Source organism: Cibotium barometz, chromosome 35 (assembly GCF_041138505.1).
Source record: "Cibotium barometz isolate CiBa-2024 chromosome 35, ASM4113850v1, whole genome shotgun sequence".
NCBI lineage: Eukaryota > Viridiplantae > Streptophyta > Polypodiopsida > Cyatheales > Cibotiaceae > Cibotium > Cibotium barometz.
In genome coordinates, this window is record NC_141080.1 from 2,880,490 (window position 1) to 2,897,736 (window position 17,247).

The 17,247-nt window shown below is 43.9% G+C and overlaps 1 protein-coding gene and 1 pseudogene across 1 annotated transcript in view; both read left to right on the forward strand.

Annotated features, from left to right (window-relative positions):
* Positions 1–17,247, forward strand: part of LOC147618051 (Peroxisomal membrane 22 kDa (Mpv17/PMP22) family protein) — a 44,605-nt gene that overhangs the window by 17,201 nt on the left and 10,157 nt on the right. The window lies entirely within an intron of this gene.
* Positions 785–17,091, forward strand: LOC147618052 (uncharacterized; annotated as a pseudogene).

Here is a 17,247-nt window from a genome sequence, read left to right on the forward strand (position 1 = left end):
AAGACTTCTCTCAAGTGCTTTCCAACAAAGCGAGGCTCCAGAACCAATTAGCCCCCTCTCAAACCTGAGAGAGGAGGAGGCTGGACAGCAGCAAAACAGTCCAAGAAACAGTCCAAGAAACCACCGGGAACCTCCTATTGGAAGGGTAGGGACTCGTGGAGGAAGAAGGAGATGTACAGCCACTTGTCTGGCAACTCAACATGCAAGAAGCTCACCTCAAGTGATGCTGAAAACAGAATACGCATCCAAGAACTCCATGACCTGCTTCTAAAGTGCAAAACGCAGCCTGTAGGGCTGGCTGACAGGCTGACAGCAGCAAGAGGGTTGGCTGGACCAGAAAATGCAGCAACGCAAGAAAATGCAGCCACTGAATGGGACTGATCTGCAGCTGGTGAAGCTATGGAAGCAAAAAACGCACAATAGAATAGAAAAGATGGCGGGCAGATTTGCAGTAGATGGAGCAGCCTGAACCTAAGCAAGCGATACCATGTTGGAGAATGCACCTGTGGAAGCACAAACAAGACGAGAGAGAGAGAGTAGAGAGAGCTTGTGGACAAGTTCACCTTTTATATTAGCTTGAAGCTTTACAATGGCAATAGGCCAGCAAGAGATGTTGAACTTGTGCAAGGGAAGTGGATGAAAAAGTGAATAATGGGGGAACTCCTTATATAGTCCATGAGTGAGCTGGCCGACTGCTCACAAGACAAATAAATAGGAGAAAATGCATAAAATACCCAATAATAGGTACAGCCCCAAAACATTGAGATGCATAAATTCTAACACTATGGCGAGCAACGACGACAAGAGAGAACGACAACCTTGGGAACAAAGTGCACTAGGTAGTCCATCTAGGGCGGCAAGCATGAGTGTACAAGAGATGTTCCAACAGATGATGCGAGCAATCGCAGAACAAGGTACCAAATTGGAAGAGCGGAAGGGGCAGATCTGTTAGCATTATTCATCTCCTGGTAGTGTGCCCAAGTTGTGTATCAGGGGTGCCCAGATTCATCCCGGACAACACCTTATTTTTCCCTCTGTTCAGGGCCCTTGGTTGTAGGGTTGGCCATCCATTTTTCACATGTTTATTTTGTCCAGTCGTGGGTCTTTTTCTAGAGCCAGTTGGCCAGCTCCAGTAGGGGCTATATAAGGCCAGGCTCTTACTCACTTGTAGATACCTTGAGAGGGGCTTCCAGGCCTGGGTCCTCCCGTAGGGGAGTAGCTCATCATGCCCTCACTTAAGGGGGCCACCCCTTGCACATGGCTGTTTGTATCATTGCTTCTTCATCATTATGCAGATTCGTTTTCTTGCTCTCTGTGCCTATGTCTCACGCTTTCTGCTGCGCACTTTTGACATGGTATCAGAGCACTAGGTTGAGGCTCTTCTACAGAAGGTGTTCTGGCGTTTTTTTTGAGAGAAGGATTTCTACGTTTTCCGGTACTGCTGGTTGCAGAGGAGGAGGGAGTGTTTTGGTCTTGTCTGGGGTGGCTCTGGAGCGACGATGAGTTATGTAATATGGTTACAGGTTTTAAAGGTCAGGTGCTAGTAGGATTGTCTGTTACAGTGCTGGAGGTATGTTTCTTCCACTTGGAGTGTTAGCAGGACAGAGAGGCATTCTTGGACCGAGGGATACATGGAGATCCGGAAACCTTGTATCTAGATATTGGTGCTCAACAAGCTCAGAGTTGGAGGCTTGAGTACTAGGGCTGATGTAGACATTGTGGGCCTCTAGGGTGTCTAGAGGGGGTGCCAACAGGGAGACAGTTTGACGGTGTTCTCTAAGGAGTAGATTTTTTCTTGGAGGTAGAGAGTCAGACGACATCCTTTCTTGGCTGAAGAGGGAGCACATTGTGTGGATTGGTGTGATACGGATTGGGTTGGAGATATGGCATAGTCACAAGGGACGGGGGACGGGGACGGGGACGGGACGGGTGACGGCCATAAGTAGGGAACGAGGACGGGGGAGGGAACGACACTCAAAAAATACTTTTTTTAAAAATTTTTCTACTCTACACTTATTCTACTTTGGAAGTACATCAAAATGAGTACAAATTTACACTAAAATGGTAAGCTTTTGAGTCATATTAATAATTAAGTAGATACAAAATGAGTCATGATTCAAGAGTCAGGAGTCAGGACTAAGCCTTACAGAGGCAGAATACATGAACGGACTCAAATGAGTCAATGACAAAAAAGTGCTGAAGACTAGAGACTAGAGGCTAGAGCTAAGTAGTAAGGTCCATGAATCATTATCCATGAACGATCATCCACGTGAAGTGCTCGCCTCATGGTCATGGGTAGCTTGTGCCAAAGAAGCATCACCCAGTCTGTCTAAAGCGTTCAGCCTTATTTGCTTGACAAACTTGACATTTGAGAACATAATCTTCTACATACCCTTTCATCTTTGGCCAATAAAAAGTGTGTTTCACTAACGATAGTGTCTTGTGTACCCCAGGATGTCCAGCAAAAGGGGCGTTGTGACACTCCTTAAGAATCTTGGACCTAAACCATTCCGAATCATCCACTGGTCTCCTGCAGCCTGAATGGTAGACTGCTTAGACATCGAGTCTTGGTCAATCAATGAGCTCCCGTGCTGGATCTTCTGCCAAAACGGACCAAAATAACTATCAGTCCTGTAAAGCCCTTTTAATGACTGAAATAAGTCAGTAGAAATCTCGGTGAACGACAAAGTATTTACCTCTCTAATTCGACTAAGCGCATCTGCAACACTATTCATGGACTCTTTTCGATAACGAATCTCAAAATCAAAATCTTGCATTAACTCAGCTCAACGAGCTTTCCTTCCTCTCAAATCATCCGCATCACACGCATACTTGATTGACTGATGATCAGTCAATACCACAAACTTGGAGCCATATAAATAATGTCTCCAAACCTTGAGAGCATGAATCACAGCATAAAGCTCCTTCTCAAGGGTTGGCCAACGAGATTGAGTGTCATCTAGCTTTTTACTTTCAAAAGCAACCGGTCTACCATCTTGAAATAGAGCAGCCCCGATGGCATAGTCACTGGCATCAGTTTCAAGAACATAAGGCCGACTAGGATCGGGTAATGCTAAGTTAGGTGCTTCCTTGACTTTATCTTTCAAAAGTCTGAAGGCCATATCCAAATCGTTATTCCAAGTGATAGGCTGATTTGACTTATGTCCACGACCTTTCAACAAGTCAGTCACATCGATAGTGTGAACTGAGAGTACTCCCGCACAGATTTCCGAAGAAAAACAACAAAACCGAGAAAAGAACGAAGTTGTTTCACTATTCGCGGTATAGGCCAGTTGAGAATCTTCTGAACTCGGTCATAGTCAATGCTCAATCCATCTCTAGTGATCTTGTGTCTCAAGTAAATGATGTCTGTCATAAAAAACTCACATTTACTTAGCATATAGTCGATTCTGTCTTAAAATAGGTAAGACAATCGTGAGGTATCTAACACGATCCTTAAGAGTACGACTATATATCAAAATATCATCCAGGAACACAACCACAAATTTTCCCAAATGTTCACGAAAAAGATCGTTCATCATTTGTTGGAAAGTGGCTGGAGCATTGGTTAACCCTAAAGGTAATACGAGAAACTCGTAATGGCCTTACCTGGTCCGAAAGGCGGTTCTTTCGACATGCCTTTCATGAATACGTATCTGGTGATAGCTAGTACGTAAATCTATCTTCGTGAAATATTTCGCTCCCGCTAACCGGTCAATCAGGTCATCTGATCTAGGGAGAGGATAACGGTTCTTAATTGTCAGCTTGTTCAATCTCTTGTAATCTATACACATTCTCCAGGTGTTGTCCTTCTTTCTCCTAAGCAACACAGGTGCACCCCAAGGTGATTTACTTGGACGGATTTGGCCCATCCTCAAATAGTCTTCGAGTTGTTTAGCCAACTCATCTTCCTCAGCTTGGCTCATCCTGTAAGGTGGAATACTGACAGGATGAGGGATCAAGTCAATACGATGATCTACTGTCCTTTCAGGTGGTAAACCCAATGGCAATTCCTTAGGAAATACATCTTGAAACGAATTAAGTATCTTCTGTAATTCTTTGCTTTCAAACACACTTAATTTATGGACATCCATAGAAGGTATGAGAAATGAAGAAAGTGGAATCAATACACAATGGAAAGCAGTATACAAAGAAGAATCCATTATATTTCCAAAATCAACTGTATTTACAAGAGGACCCTGAGAGGGATGTATACAATCACCTAAAATACTATACTGGGTGTTTCTATGTTGAAAAGAAAAAATATGACTAGACCAATCGATCTGGACTTGAAGAGTCTTAAACCACTCAATCCCTAATAACAAGTCTACATGTTCTAGGTGCATAACATAGCATTCCAGAGTATCTTTGTAGTTGTGAATCCGGATTGGTAGCATCTCCACCTTTCGATCCCATATTTGCCTTCTCGCAGGTAGGCGTACCTCATAGGTATGATTGCTGGGTGTCGTATCAAGACTCAATTTCTGCACAAGTTTGTAGTTAACAAAGTTGTGTGAGCTGCCAGGGTCTAGAAGAATGTGGATTCTATGGCCATTCACTTCTCCATAAACTCGGAGAAGATCATGCAAGCCAAAAACTTTAGAGTTGAACAGACAATCAGAACATGTACTAGGGCGAGAAATGTGATATGCAGCGGAAGTCTTTGTATTGGGAGATCCTGTCACACAAATGCTCACACCGTCTTCTGTATCCCGAGTTTCGTGAGTTTAGCAATCCACTTTAATACTTCAAACTTTAAAGAGATGAGAGAGAGAGATATGAGAACTGTACACCAGATTGGGTCCCGAATTACCCACTGAAGGGCTCCCTATCCCGATAACGAGATAGTATTTGCTTTATTACTTTAGAGAGAATGACTTTGGACTGTAGATAAGCCAAACGCAAGATCTCGGAGGATCGGAGAGCGGCTGATCTGTACACTGCTGTAGAAACACCTCAATGACTTGATCTTGAGCCTATGCACTCTTTCCAAGGGCATGAGGAAGGGCTGCACACCTGAGGCTGAGAGAAGAAGAAGGTGGACTGTTCTACACACTGTTAGAATGCTGAAAACACATATGAATGCTGTGTTCCTTCACCAGATGACTGCTGAATGTGTGGATGATGCACAGAAGGCTGGACACTGATGCAAACAACAGTTTCAGGGCTGGAAACTGCTGTAGACTGAACCTTCAGGGCTGGAATCTGCTGTGGACAGAAACGCTGGAGTGTAGAGAGGACTGAGGACTGAAACGCATGAGAAACAGGGGACTGCAGGGCTGCTGCTGTACGGCTGGAACAGAAACGCAAACTGCTGCTGTACGGCTGTGCAAAAACGCAGGCTGCAAACTGCTGAATTTGGCGTTGAATTGAGGATGAACTGTGGACTGAATCTGGGCGTGAACTGAGTGCTGAATTCAGGGCTGAATGCAGGCACCTAGGGCTGGCTGAAGCTATGGATCTTAAGGGGCTGGAGAAGAAAGCTTATGGGCACTAGGGCTGGATTAGTCTTGGGCTGAAAGCAAGGAGGAGGAGAGCTCTTAGCACAATGAAGACTGAATGAGGAAAAGAGGCTCTAGGCAAGCCTATTTATACTAACTGGAGGTTGGTCATTTAATAAAGTTAATATTTATAAATGCCCAATAATGCAAATAATGCTAAATAAATACTAATAAATATGGAAAAAATACCAGATAAATCCTAGTAAATTCCCTAAGGCTTCAGGGATGTTCTAAATGATGCACAGGCATATGTATGCATATTATGCAAGATGCAGAGTGCTTTTTGATGCAAATCCTAAGGCTTCTACTGACTCTACATGCATGAATGATTCTCTCCAAGTGGGTAAGGGACTTGACTGACTGACTGACCCGCTAAGGCTGAGGAATGACCTACGTAGCTCGTGCCTGACTTATCCTGGACTGAGGATGTACAATGGGGTCACGGCGTACAACAATTATCATCCTATTGGGTTCTAAAACTGTACAACTATTGCACTTCTGATGATGAGCCATCTTGTCACCATGCACTGAGTGCAGAGTGCATGCGACATTCCCTCCTGATTAGCTTGGCGGCGGCAGGTTCATGGCTTCCAAGTAGTCCACCAATAACTGGGGGTACTCCTGGAAGAACTCCTTGTCGAGCCATACGGCTTCGTGGGTGCCTCGATCTCGGAACTTCGTGTAGAACTGACGAATCCGTCGACCGGAACCATGCTTCCATCGATGAAGAAGGATCTGCTCAGGCTCGCTTCCCCGTGATTTCGAGAATGGTAGCTTCTTGGACTGCCTGGATGCTGGACTTTCGACTGAGAGCATCTGCTACTGGGTTATACTTACCAGGGATGTATTCAATCATACCTCCAAACTGTTGGAAGATTTGACTCCACCTGGCCTGTCGATCACTCCACTGGGCACTTGGCATAGTCTGAAGCCACTTAAGTGCTTGGTGGTCTGTTTTCACTGTGAAAGCTTGTCCATAAAGAAAAGGCTTCCAATGTTTGAGTGCTGTGATCACACGCAAAAGCTCTTTGTCATATACTGAATAATTCTTTTCAGCGACATCCAACTTTCTGCTGTAATATGCCACGGGTCTATTGTCTTGCTGGAGGACTGCACCTATGGCTACATTGCTGGCATCGGTGATGACCTCGAAAGGTTCGTCCCATGATACTAACTTTAATACAGGTGCTTCTGAGGCAGCTTTCTGGAGTGCACGGAATGCATCAAGTGCCTTACCTGTAACTGAGACTTTCTGCTTGCGAGTCTTCACCCCCTTGAGTAAGTCGGTAAGAGGTGCTGCAAGGTTGGAAAACTGATGGACATGTGTGCTATAGGCCTGACAAAGACCTACGAATGAACGGATTTCTTGGGCGGTCTTAGGAATGTCCCAATCTAAGATCTCCTGAACCTTTGATGGGTCCAGTCTAATCCCATCGGAACCGATGATGTAGCCCAAATACTGAACTTCCTTGACACCAAAGATAGACTTTTTGGCGTTTATGTAGAGCTGATTATCTCGCAAAAGTTGCAAGACTTTCTCCACATCTTTCTCATGCTGCTCTGCAGTGGCTGAGAAGACTAGTATGTCATCAAGGAATATGAAGACACACTTCCCAATGTGGACTGCGAAAATCCTAGACATCATCTTATTGAACGTTGCGGGTGCATTTGTAAGCCCAAAAGGCATGACTACGAACTCGCAGTGACCACGCTCTGTCCTGAAAGCTGTTTTTGGAATGTCAGCTTCAAAAATGCGGACCTGATGGTAACCACTCTTGAGGTCGATCCTAGTGAAAAACTTAGCACCGTCTAAACGCTCCAAAATGTACTCTATCCTGGGCATAGGAAACTTATTCTTGATAGTGAGTTTGTTTAATGCCCTGTAGTCTACACAAAGGCGTGCAGACTTGTCCTTCTTTTGGACAAATAGGAACTCGCCCTCTAAAGTCTTGGAAAGACGATAGGAAAACTTGCTAGGAGGATCTGCTGATCCAGGGACCAAATCAATGTGATGGTCCTCAAGGCGAGAGGGTGGGAGACTGGGCGGGAGATCGTCCCTAAGCATAATGTCCTGGTGTCTGGATAGGAGGTCTGCTAACTGAGGGACTGAAGATGTAAGGGATGCTACTACTGAGGGAGGGACTGTTTGAGCACGAACATAAAGGAGTGCTCCTTCTGCTCCCTTGTGGATAGCTCGTTTGGCCTGGAGATGTGAAATCAATGGGATGCCAAGAATGCTTCTATCCCCGCGAATCATGACAGGCTCAGGAAAACCTTTACAAATAGTAAAAGTGTCCTGCCCCCAATCGGGAATAGGCTCATACTGACGGAACCACTGAATTCCTAAGATCATGTCACACCCTAACAGAGGGGAGACGATGAAATCTCGTTGAAATGAGGCCTTCTGAACTTCAAAGGCAAACTGCTGTGCCTTCTGGGAAATGTGGGTGCGAAGACCAGGTGTAAACCCGTCCACGTCCAGATGATATGGGACTAATGTGCAGTTCAATTTATTAGCCAACTGGGGAGAGATGGCGTCTTCAGAACTGCCCATATCGAAAAGGACTACAAATTGTCGGCCCTGGACAGAGCCATAAGCTCGGATGAGGCTCTTTTGAGCAGCATCTCTCTCACCCTCCTGCTTAGCATCAAATACCACGGATGGCATAGGATGCATGGAAGGTAAAAGTTGAACTGCATTTGAGGTAGTAGGCGGGGCTGGAGGAGCTGGGGAGGCTGTGGCAACTGTGGCAGAAGGAGCTTTGGCAGCTTGTGTCGCTTGCCATTTGTGGCAATCCTTCTTACCATGCCCTATAATATGACAGAAAAAACATCTATTTTCTGACTGGTACTTCCTTTGCTCCTTTGGAGGAAGATAACCTCCAGTAATGCCTGCTTTAGCCTTTTCATCAGGGATTTTCTTAGGTTCTTTATCCTTCTTACCCCCTGAACTGGAGCTATTATGCTGTCCTTCTTAGCATCTTTAGAAGATGCGTTACCTTTCCCTGTCTGTGCAGCTGATTGCTGTTGCTGGGGTTTGGTACTGGACTGAGATGGCTGCTTGGGCTTGCCCCCGTTGAGCTTCATTTCTTCATTCTGAGCGAGAGTCAGAGCCCGGTCATATGTACTTGGTTCAAAGTTACGAACTGTGAACCGAATGTTGGAGTCCAATCCACGAATGAATTGCTCCATCTTGGTCTGCTCAGATAACCCTAACTGCTGTGCTAAAGTAATAACCTTACCGGAAAACTGAAGCACTGGGGATCCGTTCTGTTTGAGTCCATAGAACTCGTCTTTCAGACCGGTCATGTACTGGGGCGGGAGAAATCTGGTCTTCAGGTCATGGACAAAGATGTCCCAGTCAAAGGCTGTGACACCTGTGGCCTGGTCAGTATGAATACTAGACCAATGCTGCCACCAAGTGACTGCCTCACCAGTGAGATGGGGAGCCGCTAAGTGGACTTTGTCTTGTGGGTTTGTGATCTTAGCTAAAGGAAAATGAGCGTTAAACTGATGAATAAATTGATTAACTGAAGAATGATCACACTTACCATCATACTTACTAAAATTTGGTTGACTGCGAATGATGGTGGTTGATGCTGCTGCGGGATGCTGGCTGGTGACACCTATGACTGGGGAGACTGAGGAGAGCTGCTGATACCTCAAGTGTATGGTCTCCTTTTCCCGTTGGTGTTCGAGTAACATACGTTCTCGATCAAGCTCACGTTGGTGTTCTCGAGCGGCGAGTTCAGCCTGACGTCGGTCTTCGTCGATCCTGCGTTGGGCTTCCTCATAGTCCCGTCTTTCTTCTTTTTCTCTTCTCCTTCGGGCCTCGTCCTCTTTCCTTTGTTGTTCCATCTGAAAGAAGAGGGAGATGTAGTCGGGTGCTGCTGGAGGTGTAGAAGGACGTGCTGCTGCTGCTGCTGCCTCCAAGAGTTGGAGATGCTCCATGAGTAGCTGGTTCTGAGCTCTAAGAAGAGCTATGGTGTCTGCGGTAGGCGGAAGAACAAGGTCTCCTTCGGGGGAGACATCTTCCGGCTGATGAGTACTCTCTCCTGTAGACATGATGCTGAAGTCGGTGGTCGTGCCGGAACGCAATCTAACCATCCAAGGATGCCCCCACGCTAGGATACGGTGTGTGTGGACAATCTGAATCTGATACCAATGTGATATGCAGCGGAAGTCTTTGTATTGGAAGATCCTGTCACACAAATGCTCACACCGTCTTCTGTATCTTGAGTTTCGTGAGTTTAGCAATCCACTTTAATACTTCAAACTTTAGAGAGATGAGAGAGAGATATGAGAACTGTACACCAGATTGGGTCCCGAATTACCCACTGAAGGGCCCCCTATTCCGATAACGAGATAGTATTTGCTTTATTACTTTAGAGAGAATGACTTTGGACTGTAGATAAGCCAAACGCAAGATCTTGGAGGATCGGAGAGCGGCTGATCTCTACACTGCTGTAGAAACACCTCAATGACTTGATCTCGAGCCTATGCACTCTTCCCAAGGGCATGAGGAAGGGCTGCACACCTGAGGCTGAGAGAAGAAGAAGGTGGACTGTTCTACACACTGTTAGAATGCTGAAAACACATATGAATGCTGTGTTACCTTCACCAGATGACTGCTGAATGTGTGGATGATGCACAGAAGGCTGGACACTGATGCAAACAACAGTTTCAGGGCTGGAAACTGCTGTAGACTGAACCTTCAGGGCTGGAATCTGCTGTGGACAGAAACGCTGGAGTGTAGAGAGGGCTGAGGACTGAAACGCATGAGAAACAGGGGACTGCAGGGCTGCTGCTGTATGGCTGGAACAGAAACGCAGACTGCTGTTGTACGGCTGTGCGAAAACGCAGGCTGCAAACTGCTGAATCTGGCGTTGAACTGAGGATGAACTGTGGACTGAATCTGGGCCTGAACTGAGTGCTGAATTCAGGGCTGAATGCAGGCACCTAGGGCTGGCTGAAGCTATGGATCTCAAGGGGCTGGAGAAGAAAGCTTATGGGCACTAGGACTGGATTAGTCTTGGGCTGAAAGCAAGGAGGAGGAGAGCTCTTAGCACAATGAAGACTGAATGAGGAAAAGAGGCTCTAGGCAAGCCTATTTATACTAACTGGAGGTTGGTCATTTAATAAAGTTAATATTTATAAATGCCCAATAATGCAAATAATGCTAAATAAATACTAATAAATATGGAAAAAATACCAGATAAATCCTAGTAAATTCCCTAAGACTTCAGGGATGTTCTAAATGATGCACAGGCATATGTATGCATATTATGCAAGATGCAGAGTGCTTTCTGATGCAAACCCTAAGGCTTCTACTGACTCTACATGCATGAATGATTCTCTCCAAGTGGGTTAAGGGACTTGACTGACTGACTGACCCGCTAAGGCTGAGGAATGACCTACGTAGCTCGTGCCTGACTTATCCTGGATTGAGGATGTACAATGGGGTCACGGCGTACGACAATTATCATCCTATTGGGTTCTAAAACTGTACAACTGTTGCACTTCTGATGATGAGCCATCTTGTCACCATGCACTGAGTGCAAAGTGCATGTGACAAGAAAGTACAGCAACTGACGCACCTATCAAAGACAACTGGTTAGCTGCCTTTGGCTTGGGTCCTACGTTGGTCTTTGCACCCTTTTGCTTCGGGCACTCGTTACGCATGTGTCCTTTTTCTTCGCAGATAAAAGAATGTCCCTCCTTCTTGAGCTTCAAAGCCTTAAGGAGTCGTTTCTTCTTTGTTGGTGTCGAACTTGGATTCTTCGAAGGTTGGTCCGAAGACTTTCCTTCAGTCGTGTTAGCCATTGGTGCGGAGAACTTTCTTTTATGTTTGTTTCCCTGCTCGGTAACGGGTTTAGACTTGGAAGAGACCATTGTATCATCATAGATACGAGCTGAATGAATGGCTTCGTCCAATGTTTTGCATTTGTTATTTTTAACTTGTAAACGGTATGAGTCGGTAAACCAGCTACGAAGAACCCCAAAAGAGTAGTGGGATCCATCTTTGTAGCTTTCATCTGTAAGTCCCTAAACTTCTGGAGGTAGACCTCATAAGTGAGGTGCTGCGAGGTCATGGTCAAAGCGGTAAACCGGGCAACAACATCATAATCATCCTCTTTCTTGAGAAATTCCTTCTTGAAGACGTCTTCAAATTGTGCCCAAGTTGTTGACTTAGGGTTGAGTTCCTTCCACCAAAGCAAAGCTTTGTCTGAGAGGAAACCTGCTGCTAACTGCTAACTGGATCTTTTTTCCATCATCATCATATGGATGAAACTGAAAATGGACCTGCCACTTATGTAGCCAAGTGTCCACGATCTCCTTGGTACGCTGCTTTTGCTCGCCCCCGAATGGTTTCGGAGTAATGTTGGGGCCTAAAGCAGAGGCCAAGGTATCCATACTCGAAAGAGTAGATAGGGTAGTGGTCAAAAGAGAGATGGAGTTCGGCAAAGCTTGCATCTGGGTGGCGATTTGTGCCTGACGTTCCGAAGAAGAAGCTTCGAGAGCAACTTTGAACTCTTGGAAATCTGATTTGGACACATACTCGTCAAAAAGATCGGCATCGGTATCTTCCGTAGCCGGCAAGCCTTCGCGTTCGACAAGGGACTCCAACTCGGATTCTTGGGTCGACATCTTGAAGAGGGAAAGTGGAGAGAAATTTCGATCTTTGCACAAGAAAAGTGCGAGAGAACTTGAGAGCTTGAGAGATGTGTGGCAAGAAGTCCACTTAAGGGGTTTATATAATCTTCCCCAAAAGCAATCTTGAGCTTTTTGCTTTTGTTTAATATATATATATATATATATATATATATATATATATGTGTGTGTGTGTGTGTGTGTGTGTGTGTGTGTGTGTGTGTGTGTGTATTCTGGTTTCTTAAAAAAACATATAAAGCATAAAGTTTTAAAACTCCTCTTATAAGGTTTAGCCAAAAAGAAAACAAAAGCAAAGTAGCGTAGTAGTTTTTAAAAAAAAAATAAAAATAAAAAAAAACAAAACCTAAAAAAAACTACGCCTGCTTTTCGTAATTCTGCTGCGCCCGCTTGTCTGCCATCCATGCGGTGTGTGTTTGCCTGCGTGTACGAATCCGGCTGCAATGCGTACTACACACCTGCGCTGTGTGTTTGCCTACGCGTACCCGTGTGCATACTTGGCCGACTGCACATCATAGGTGCGCCTATGTCATCCTACGCACCAGCGCCTGCACACGTGCGCCGGACCATGCGTAACAGCCTGCCAGCGACTGTTGAAGAGTACCCGCCCTGGCTGCGCATACAAGCGCTACACAACACAGGCGGCGACCTCCTCTCTCTCTCTCTCTCTCTCTCTCTCTCTCTCTCTCTCTCTCACAAAAACAGGTGACATGCTTTTTTCTGTTTTCTCTCAACAGTTCATGCAAATCACATCTAACCTTCTTCATGTTAAACAAATCGACCCTTCCTAGACCACCATCTTCATCATCACGGGTTTCTTCGATGAAAAAAGCACATACTAATCTGAAAAAACAGCAGTATGCATAAATAAAATAGCAAGCTTCTTGAACACATACCTTTCTTCGACCTCATCTTCTCTACCTACCGACTTGCTCGTTCACGAGGCATGCTCTGATACCACTGTCAAATCCCCAAAGGATCTCCGCATAGAACGCTCCTTGTACGAGACTCGAAACCTGCAAACAAACAAACAAACAAGACGGGGGTGTAGGCTTGACTCACCACCCAACCATGACAGCCGTGGGCAAGCCCACAGACTTGGCTATCCCCACCGAGCCACAAGCTGAGCTAACTAGATTGACGTACTGACCAATCTCTACTTCGCGACGTCCCATACCGCCACGAAGCTACTCTCGCGGGCCTTGACTGCGTAAAGCAAGTGCATGTCTGCACTAGATCCATGCTCCAGACCATAGAGCTCTCACAAATCACGCGAGACTCTATATGACTAATGACTAACCTTGGCCACCCTTTTATAGGCTCTTGGCCGGTCATCGGGCGTCCACACTTGGGCGTCCGCCCATTAGTCTATCCCTAACTCAGCTTGCCAATCAGCCTGCCTAGCTCCAAGCTTCCCCAATCCTCGAAGCTAGTCTTGTGTGCGTGTAGCACACGGTAGATACACACTGTGCACATGACAGAGAGGCCCCTAGTGGCGATGATCTCACGCATGATTAGGAGTAAACCATCAGTGCCACATGAGATTGTGCGGGCAGAGATGGGCGTTGCACCGATAGTCACAGAGGCTCTATTCTAGACAGTGACATACTGTCATAGGCTATGGGAGCTTCCACTTGATAGATATCCCCGGCTAGCCTTGGAGTCCTCGAGACAGTTGACACTTGAGGGAGATACAGAGTGCTGGTATGCACAGGTAGGCACTTGGTTTGGCATGCACATTTTGTTGATATCTTTAGCAATTCTCTTTGCAAACACCTTCAAAGGCATTTGTTTTTTGTTTTGTTTTGTTTTGTTTTGGTTGGTTTGTTTTTGTTTTTGTTTTTTGTTTTTTGTTTTTTTTTGGTTAATGTCTTAATTAAAAGTCTTCGTTTGATATTATCTTTTGATTTCCTCTCCTTAGTAGCTAGGTTTGTTTTTGTCTTTGTCCTTCTTCACTATTATTTCTTTCTCAAATCTCTCAATTTGTAAGTTCAGATTTTTCTGACCTTATGAAGGTATATAATTCAGTCACTTAGCGGACATGCAAATCTTTTGATTTTCGTCCGAGTGGTGACCAACTGTTGTTCTTCAAAGTTATATATCTTGGGAGGGTGTGTATACCCCAACAGCTACTTCAGCCTTGAGCTCGTTTTTTATGTTTTGATTGTTTGTGACGAGTTAGTTAAGTTTGTTTATCGTGAAGGTTGTGTTTGTTTGTTTATTTGTGTTTATGTTGGATATATGCGTGATGTGTTGTTGTAAGCTCTTTATTTTGTTTTGTTTTGTCTTGTCTTGTCTTGCTTTTGTTTTATTTTATCTCCCTTTTTTTCTTTATTGTTGTTGTTTTTTGTTTTATTCTTTATTATTATTACTATTTATTTTCAAAATAAGAGTTATAATCGTAATTAGTATTAATGGGTCCTTTGGGATCAAGGGTTTCTTGTGGGGTTTCATGAAACATTTCTCGTGAGAGGGGAAGTAAAGTAGTGATTCTTGCAAGGAGCCACGGGCACTTGATTGCACGCTATTGCTGATGATCTTTCGAGTGTAACAAGCAGCCTTTTTTAAGGACCTCACTAGGTAGCAGGCTTGCTAACCAAATGAGGGGTGTGGCTAGCACTTTTCTAGCTTCGGATCTTTAGCCTTCAGGCAGGCGTTGATCTTAAACTTACGACCTGGCTACACAAAATGAAAATGCATCTACTTCTTTCACTAATGTCAACATTCCTGAGGTACGCGTCTCTAACCCTTCTTCTAATTTAATTTCTAGACATGCTCATACTTCTTATAGAGAAAGGTTTAACTTTTTGGCTAGATCTAATTTAAACTCTTTGCATGATTTTGGAGAGGGTCCTATTCGTTGGGCAAAATTCAAGTCTATATTAGTAAGTACTCACTTTACTAATAATACCTTTAAGACGTTTAAGAAAGAAACATCTTTTAACAGACCGTCCTTTAAGCCCCGTTCACACCTCTCAGGTTATTTATGTTATTTATAACATCCATGATAGTTCCTTAATGTATGTCGGCCAAACCTTTAGAACAGCTTTTACAAGATTTCAAGAACATGTTAGGGAAGCTAGAAGAGTTCATAATAGAAGCACTTCACTTGAGAGTGTCAAACCTCTTATGCACCCATTGCTAAATTTGGGTTTGAATCTCTCCATTGCTTTCCTATTGAGAATATTGAAGGCTCTTTTAAAAACTCTAGAGAGTTTTACAAAGTAGCTTGGCCTCGAGAGCTTTTTTGGATGAGAACTTTGCATACCTTCTTTCCGAAAGGGTATAATTTGGACGGTAAGTCTTCTTTACGAAAAAGTAAGAAAGCCTCTCATAAAACCCCTGCATATCTAGTTTTGTAGTCAAGCTAGAAGAATCTTTAGGAGTTCAAGGCATTTTTTCTCTTTGAGAGCTACTATTTTGAGAAAGGCCTCTGAGAAACTCACGAAATTCTGTTCAAAGAGTACTCCCTTTGTTAGCAATTCTTTATCTTCTAGCGATTTAGTTGCTCTCGAGAAATTTCATCGAGATTTTGTTATTTCCTACGTAGACAAGTGTTCTAACAATTTTGTTTTTACTTGTAAAAAGTTTTACTTAGAATGTTTGTTAAGTGAAGTGAATTCTTCCTCTCAGACTTATTCTAGCTGTTCACTTTCTTCTCAAGACGTTATCTTGAAACACCAAGATTTTTGTAAATCGTTTGGTTTCAAGTGCAACCCTACTTTGCCTTTTTTGTATAGAGTTTGGAAGTTTCATAAGAATCCTATAAAGCCTAGGTTCATAGATGCTTCTTGCAATACATCTCTGACGGATGTTTCTAAATAGCTTAGTCATTGCTTTAAAGCCATTTTACCTAGTGTCCATGACCTTTGGAAAAATCTTCTTAAAGATGCTGACGTGCCTACAAACACGAGTTGGATCTTAAAAGACTCTGTAGAAGTAGTTTTCGTCTTGAACTTCTTAAACTCCTCTCAGAGCTTGGCTGAAAAGTCGTCTCCTTATGCCTTCAAACCTTCGACTTCACAACCTTATACACCAAACTAGACTTAGAAGACTTACGTGTACGGATTAGATCCCTTATGACGAAAGTTTTGTCTATAGATTAGAAAAGGATAGATGCAAGGCTTTATTAGTAGAAAAGTCAGCTTTGCATTTTGATTTTTGTTGGTTAAAAAGTAAAAATCAAGTTGTAGATAAGAGAAAGAAAAGATTCACCAAAATTGTAGACAAAGATAACATTTGTACTTGGTTAGATTTTCTCCTAGATGACCTTTATATATCCTTAGGCGACTCTTTATTTAAGCAAGCAATGGGTATTTCCATGGGTACCAATTGTGCCGTCTTTCTTGCTAATTTTTACCTTGTTACTTATGAGTTTGATTTTATGGAACGCCTTATTTTTGCTAATACTTGTCTTGTCTTTCTTCACAAACTTTGTAATGTGAGACGTTTTGTAGATGACCTCTTCGTTCCCGACATTCCTTCCTTTCAAGAGTTTTTGTATATCAGTCCAAATTCCTTAGGTGGAGGGATCTATCCCAAGAAATTTTGCGAACTTAACCGCACCTCGAATAGCAATAGTTGTGCTTTTTTAGACCTTAAGATCAGTCAGTCATCTTCAGGCTTCATAGTAGATATTTATGACAAACGCTTACAACATGAATATGCTAGCTTAAAGATCATTCGGATGCCACACTTTTCTTCCAATATTTCTGATACAGCTAAGTATGGTGTTATCTGCTCTCAACTTTTTAGATTCTCTCGTCTTTGCTCTTCTAAATTTGCCTTTATCTCTCATTCATGCCATCTTATTTTGCTGCTTATCGAAAAAGGTTATAGTTTCAATAAGATTTTGAAAAAGATTTGTTCTTTCATGAATCGTAGTAAGTTTATCTTTGGTATTTCAGCTTGTTTAAAATGATAAGGAGTAAGTTTTATAGAAGTGAAAAAACTCCACGAGCACCGGCTTGCTGAAGCTCCCGCCCACCTCTCCCTGCTCGCGCTGTTGCACTGCGCCCTTCACCTTCCCGGCCTGTTCGCCCCCTCGTTTCCTCCTCGCTTCCTCCTTCTCCGCCTT